Source organism: Mus pahari, chromosome 19, assembly GCF_900095145.1.
Source record: "Mus pahari chromosome 19, PAHARI_EIJ_v1.1, whole genome shotgun sequence".
Taxonomy (NCBI): Eukaryota; Metazoa; Chordata; class Mammalia; order Rodentia; family Muridae; genus Mus; species Mus pahari.
Genome location: NC_034608.1, coordinates 74,384,680 through 74,391,843, shown reverse-complemented (window position 1 = coordinate 74,391,843; position 7,164 = coordinate 74,384,680).

The window sequence follows — 7,164 nt, the reverse complement described above, 5'->3', positions numbered from 1 at the left end:
ACATTGGAAGGAGGTCAGAGACCCAAATGGAAGACTTGGGGGAAGGATTGAAGGCCCAAAAGAGGGTAGGAATCCCACAGGAAAACCTACAGTGTCAATTATACTGGACCCCCGGGAGCTCTCAGAGACTGAATCACCCACCAAAGAACACACATGGGCAGGAATGAGGACCCAGCACATATGTAACAGAAATACAGCTCACTCTCCATGTAGGTCTTGTCTGTTCTCAGTGGGAGAGGACATGCCTAATCTGGCAGAGATTCAGACAGATGAACCAGGGTGAGGGGGATACCAGGGAGGGGCTGGGGGGCATTGTCTCAGAGGAGAAGGGGAGGGTGATGGAGGAAGCAGGCATTCATTGAAGTGGGGGAAACTGGTCAGGGAACAGTGCTTTACACACACACACACACACACACACACACACACACATATACACACACACGCAAATATGATCATGGCATCAGAGTTGTGAATGTTATTTGTAGATACTAGATGCTGTCTTTCATATTTTCAATGAGCCAATTCTCTCTCTCTCTCTCTCTCTCTCTCTCTCTCTCTCTCTCTCTCTCTCTCTTGGAGTGTTTACAATTTAAACATATTTTATATCAATTTGGCTGAATGGAAAGAGTTATCTATTTTTCCCAGAAATATATCCCCCTCATGTATACTGGACATCCTTTTTTTCTCAATGCATTTAGAGTATACACACTAATACCTAAGTTTATCTTTCAGCTTTTCATAAACATGTTCTCTCTGTCATATGCCACTACCTTCCCTCACTCTATATTCTTTTTTTATCATATTAGTTGATATATTTTTTGCTGTGATAAAATATCATTACAAGAAGCAACTGAAGAATAGAGATTTTATTTTGACATTTTACTGTATCAGAGGCAGTGCCAATAATAATTGTCACATATTTTGTAAAATGTATGTTCAGATAATAATTAAAAAGTAAATCATAAAATATGTACATGTTTATATTACTATTTCCCAGGGGGCATTCCTGGCTGTTCTTCTATCTTGGTTCCTCTAGAGGTAGCAGAGGGAGAAAGGCATTGTTGAGGCAGCAGGGGTGGGGGGGAGGGGAGACAGGAATTGGTCTTGGGAGATATTTGGGTTACTTTTGAATAACAAAATATTTACCCATCTTAAGTCTAGGTCATTTTGCTGCTGTAGCTGATTTGCATGTCTGAGTTTCCCTAAGGCCAGAAACTGCAGCCTCTGGCAGTTGGTCCTCTCTGTAAAACAACAGGGGATTAAGTAAAGTAGCCTTTGTTCTAACTTCCAGCCTGCTAGTTGAAGTCCCAAGAACAGAAGAACACTATGAAAAGTGGCTTTAATCCTTATTTCTAAACTTTATCTAAAAAGTTACCTATGAATGTTCTTTAACAAAAGGGGTTTCTTCTCTCAAAAAGTTCATCTTCAGTTATATTTAAAAAGTTTTCTCTGGTTCCATCTATTTCCCTACAAAAAGTCATGATGTCCTTCTTAATAACTGAACGGTATTCTATCACAGAAAGGAACCACATTTTCAGTATCCATTCTTTCTTTTGTAAACATCTGGGTTGTTTCCAGGTTCTGGCTATCAAAAGTAAAGCCACTATGAACATAGTGGAGCACATGCGTGTGTGACATGGTAGGGCATATTTTGGGTATATAACCAAGAGTGTTATAGCTGGGTCCTCAGGTATTATTATGCCCAATTTCCTGAGAAACCTCCAGATTGATTTCCAGAGTGGTTGTACCAGTTTGCAATCCTACCAGCAATGCATGAGTGTTCTACTTCCTCCACATTCTTGCCAACATGTGCTGTCACCTGAGCTTTTGATCTTAGCCATTCTGACTGGTGTGAGGTGGAATCTCAGGGTTGTTTCGATTTACATTTCCCTGATGACTAAGGACTTTGAACATTTCTTTAAGAGCTTCTCAGCAGTTCGGTATTTCCTCTGTTGTGAATTATCTGATTAGTACCAAACCCCATTTTCTGATTAGTTTGTTTGGGTCTTTTTGGTGGTTAGCTTCTTGCGTTCTTTTTATCTGTTGGATATCAACCCTATATCAGATGTGGGGTTAGTGAAGATATTCTCCAAATATGTAGGTTGCTGATTTGTCCTATTGATTTTGTTCTTTGCTGTACAGAAGCTTTGCAGTTTCATGAGGTCCCATTATCAATTCTTGATCTTATAGTCTAAGCTGTTGGAGATCTTTTAGCAAAATTCCCCCTGCCAATGAGTTTGAGGCTCTTCTCTCTCTCTCTCTCTCTCTCTCTCTCTCTCTCTCTCTCTCTCTCTCTCTCAATTATTCTTCTATTAGATTCAATATATCTGGTTTTATGTCGAGGTCCTTGATCCACTTGGACTTGAGCTTTGTGCAAGGTCACAAATATGAATGCTGAGTGAGGTGACTCGGACCAAAAGGACATGAATGGTATGTATTCACTAATATGTGGATATTGGCCAAAAAAGTACGGAATACCCAGGATATAATCCACAGAACTCAAGAAGGTTAACAAGCTGAAGCGGCCAAGTGAGGATGCTTCAATCCCACTTAGGAGAGAGAAGAAAGCAATCATGGGGGAAGGGAACAGATGGAGGGAAGAACCTGGATGGGAGATGGAAGAGGGAGGGAAAATGGGGAATATGGTCAAGTATTGGGGGGGAGGGGTCAGGAGTAAAGCCCTGAGGGCCATCAGAATGAATGGAAACAGGCAACCTCAGAAGATAGGAGTTGGGAGGACCCTCTAGAATATATCAGAGACCTGGGAGGTGAAAATATTCAGGACTCAAAGGGAGGGACCTAGATGAAATGCCCTATAGTGGGGAGAGGAAGCTTGTAGAGTCTATCTTCAGTAGAAAGATAGGGCATCAAGTGGAGGGATAGGGTTGTCATCTCACAGTCAAATACTCTGACCCAGAATTGTTCCTGGCTAAAAGAACTGCAGGAGCAAATATGGAGAAGAGACTGAAGAAAAGGAGATCCTGTGACTAGCTGAACATACATATTACAGATCTATGGTGAGCTTACAGACAGGAGCCTAGCATGGCTGCCCTCCAAGGGGCCCAAAAAGCAGCTGACCTAGACAGATGCAGATATTTAACCAAACCAATGGATTGAAATCAGAGACCCCTGATGCTGAATTAGGAAAAGGCTAGGAAAAGTTTAGGAGGAGGGCGACCCTGTAGGAAGACCAGCAACCTTAACTAAGCTGGACCCCCGAGGTCTCTCAGACACTGAGCCAGAAACCATGTAGCATACACTGGCTGGTCTAACACTCCACACACATATACAGCAGAGGACTGCCTGGTCTGATCTCAGTGAGAGAAGATGCACCTAACTCTTTAGAGACTTGAGAGCCTATGGAGTAGGGAGTCCTGCTGAGTTGAGGTAGAGTTGGGTGGGGTTGGGGGAGGGAGGGAGTGGGGTGTGTACATCTTCTTGAAGATAGAGGAGAGGAGGAATGGGATGAGTAACCATAGGAGGGCAGATTGGGAAGGGGATAACTACTGAACTGTAAAATAAAAAGATTAAAGATTAAAAAAATAAAGTTATCTCTGCTCTCTTCTCCTAAGCTTGCTTTTTCCTCCTTCTCTGATGTAACAGTCCCCTTACTACAAATTCCTTACTCCTAATGCATTTCTCCCAATGTCTTTACTTCGTATTTATTCTTGTGTTCAGTTTTGTCTCCTCTCTGTCCTCAGCACTTATACATCTTTCAGAATACATAATCCCATGGAAAAAAGTTCACTTCAACCTTACACATAAATTGAAATCACATATTGAATAAAAAGTTTACAACAGAGAAAGCTTAAGTGCATATCCATTAAGACAAATTATCAAATTATCAAATTATCATTTGTTATCTGTTACTAGCGCTATAGCTTCATGGAAAATTAAAAACCATAATTTTGTGACTAAGGTATTAGTAAAGTTTCATATGGATAAACCCAGTTAATATATTTTCTTTGCACCTATAATAAATTGTTAGTTCTCCTTTTATGACCTTGGGTTAATTGTTTTACATCATCTTGGAATGTGTTCTAAATTATAAATGCCTCCTTGCTATATCAGAAGCAATTAGCTTGGGACACTTGAAGGCTGGCAGAGTTCTCATTGAAGTTTTGATATCAGAAAGGACGTAATGGCAGTCCTATTATTAAAGAGCTTATTAATTCTTAATATAATTTTTGAGTTTATTTTTTATACCCAACTTTTTTAGTCAGGTGACTTGCAAGCTATGAGACTTTTGTCTATTGATATTTAATGATATTTATGGAAAAGGGATGAGTAATCTAACCAATTATTTCTCTGGAACTCATTTCATTTAGATATTTATAATCATATATACTACCTTTTCTTTCATATCTTTGTATTTTATTGTACCTCTGATGTGTGATTAGAGATTGCCTTATGATTATATTTTCTAAGCTGTGTAAAGCTTTTCAGTGTCATAGTTGCAACCTATGTCTACTTTTCTGACCAATTGTTTGTGTAGACACAAAATCTTTTGCATTTCATTGCAAATACAGATTATACTTCATTGCTTTTATTTCTATTTTACATTAATTTTTGCCACTTATATACTATGCAAATTTGGAAAGAACATTTTATTGCTGCAGATTAGATAAGATATTAAGAAATACTTGGTTCTCTATCAGTGTATTGATGAGAATAAGTTTGATAATGTACTACTCAAAAGCCCAGTTTAATAAAAGGCACATTGAAGATTAATGATGGTAATACTATTCAGTGTATGAGTGTTGGAGAAAAGAAAATAAGCTTATGTGTCAACCATAAGTCAACCATTCTGAGTTCTCCATGTTATAATCAGTGTATGGGATACTGATACACAACAAAGAAAATCAGTTTCCTTCTAAATTAGCATGTGCTAGGGGTGATATGACCTCTGTCTTCTACTGTTGTTTCATGCAATTTGCCAATCTTATATATAGTTGCCATAGACTAATATTAAATAAATATTACTAAAGTTCTTTCACTAGTATTGTTCACTTGAAATTTAAAATTTTTACTGATATTTCCAAAATTCGACATTTGAAAGACATCAATTGGGTACATTTACATACATAATCTAAATTATTGGTAAAGCACACAAAGGGTCAAAATATTAAGAGCCTGAACAGTTTCTCATATTTTATTTATTTTATTTGTTTCATTATGAATCATTAACATTTTGATAAGCAATGAAATGTTTGCTATCCCACAGAAATCATGAAATATTTCAACACCAAACTATCAGTAAATGATTTTAATTTTCTCATGTCATGAAAGATTAAATAATGACATAGAAATGAGATTCTTTAATGCTTGACCTTTCTTACTTTTACAAATTTGGGATAGTATGTATTCTTACAAAATTTATTGTAAATTAAATTAGGTAATATAGCAAAATATACAACTTGTTATGCAAGATGTTGTAAGCCTCAAACGAATATATTTTGCCTTGCCATCCTTTTCAAAGCAAATTACAGAAAAAAATATATTCACCAAACTTTGAAATGGAATTTTAAGTTTAAAGATGTGTGATTGCAGCAATTTTAAATACAAGCCATACTTTAGCATCATGATCATGAAGATTCATCTATACATGTCTTCATAAATCTCTGTCTCATAATTGTGATCATGAGGCACCTGATAAGGCAGAGGTCCATATCAATAGTTGATATTCAGCAAGACAGTTGTCACATAAGTCAAGCAAATAGTTTTACACCTCAGAGATTAAACATGTCCAGTTGGTGCACCAAAACTAAGAAGCACTGACTGGAAAAAAAAAAAAAAGAATTCTCTTCAGGATTTCCTATTTCACACATAGTTAAGTGATATCGAATGTTCTCAGAAGGAATGTCTATATGCTGTCAGCCCTGAGGTTTACTTGCTAAAGTATAGCAGGACACCCTAGAACGAACAGACCCACAGAAACCTCTGTGCTGTGCTTTCTTTGAAATATTGACCTCAGGACATTCTACTTGAACTGTCATCCAGAGAGAAGAATTGAGTCAGTCAGGATTAAAGAGACTCTGTCCCTGGAACCTGCCTATCACACTGACCTATGACAGTCACTGTAGTTTGATGGGGAAAACAAAACAAAACAAAACTTTTTAAAAAGTTTTGTTTCCATCATGACTTGGTATGTTTCTTTAAGTAATAAAATTACAATAACTAAATTACAATTTGAAAAATTATTTACAAACAATAATTACCTAGCAATACTATGCTGAAGGCACCATAAGCAAATAAAATACAGCAAGAAAAATTACTTCAGAAACTTTATAGGGAATTTGGCTCCTAGTGTGTAGTTAGTTACTTTCTGCCCTCTAAGAAAAATAGAGCAGTTTTGTCTTCTTGTGCCTCTTAAATAAGATACTAGTAGACCTCTGAGGCTGGTCCACACAGGAGAGTGCATGGGTCGCAGAAGCAACAGAGCTTCTTAGTCAGGGACCCTTCAGGCCTTCATCCTCAGCCAGGAGGCAGAGCTGATCCTCAGACCTCTGTGCACAAGGTCTTGCCTCAAGGGAGTGCTCTGACCCCTGGATTTAGGAGAGAGCTAGTTTCCCAGGAATGCTGACAGAGGCTAACAGACTCACAGGAGGAAAAAGCTCCAGCCAGAGACAGCTAGATCATCTAAAACCAGAGATTACCAGATGGCAAAAGGAAAACTTAAGAATCTTACTAACAGAAACGAAGACCACTCGGCATCATCAGAACCCAGTAATCCCACCACAGCAAGTCCTGGATACTCCAACACACCTGAAAAGCAAGATTCAGATTTGAAATCCTATGTCATGATGCTGGTAGAGCATTTTTAGGAAGGGCATTAATAACTCACTTAAAGAAATACAGGAGAACACTGCCAAGCAGGTAGAACAACTTAATGAGGAAACACAAAAGTCCCTTAAAAAATTAATGGAAAACACAACCAAACAGGTGATGGAATTGAACAAAACCATCCAAGATCTAAAAATGGAAGTAAAAAAACAGTAAAGAAAACCCAGAGGGAGATAACTCTGAAGATAGAAATCCCAAGAAAGAAATAAGGAGCCATAGATGTGAGCATCACCAACAGAATATAAGAGATGGAAGAGAGAATCTCAGGTGCAGAAGATTCCATAGAAAACATGGACACAACAATCAAAGAAAATGCAAAAT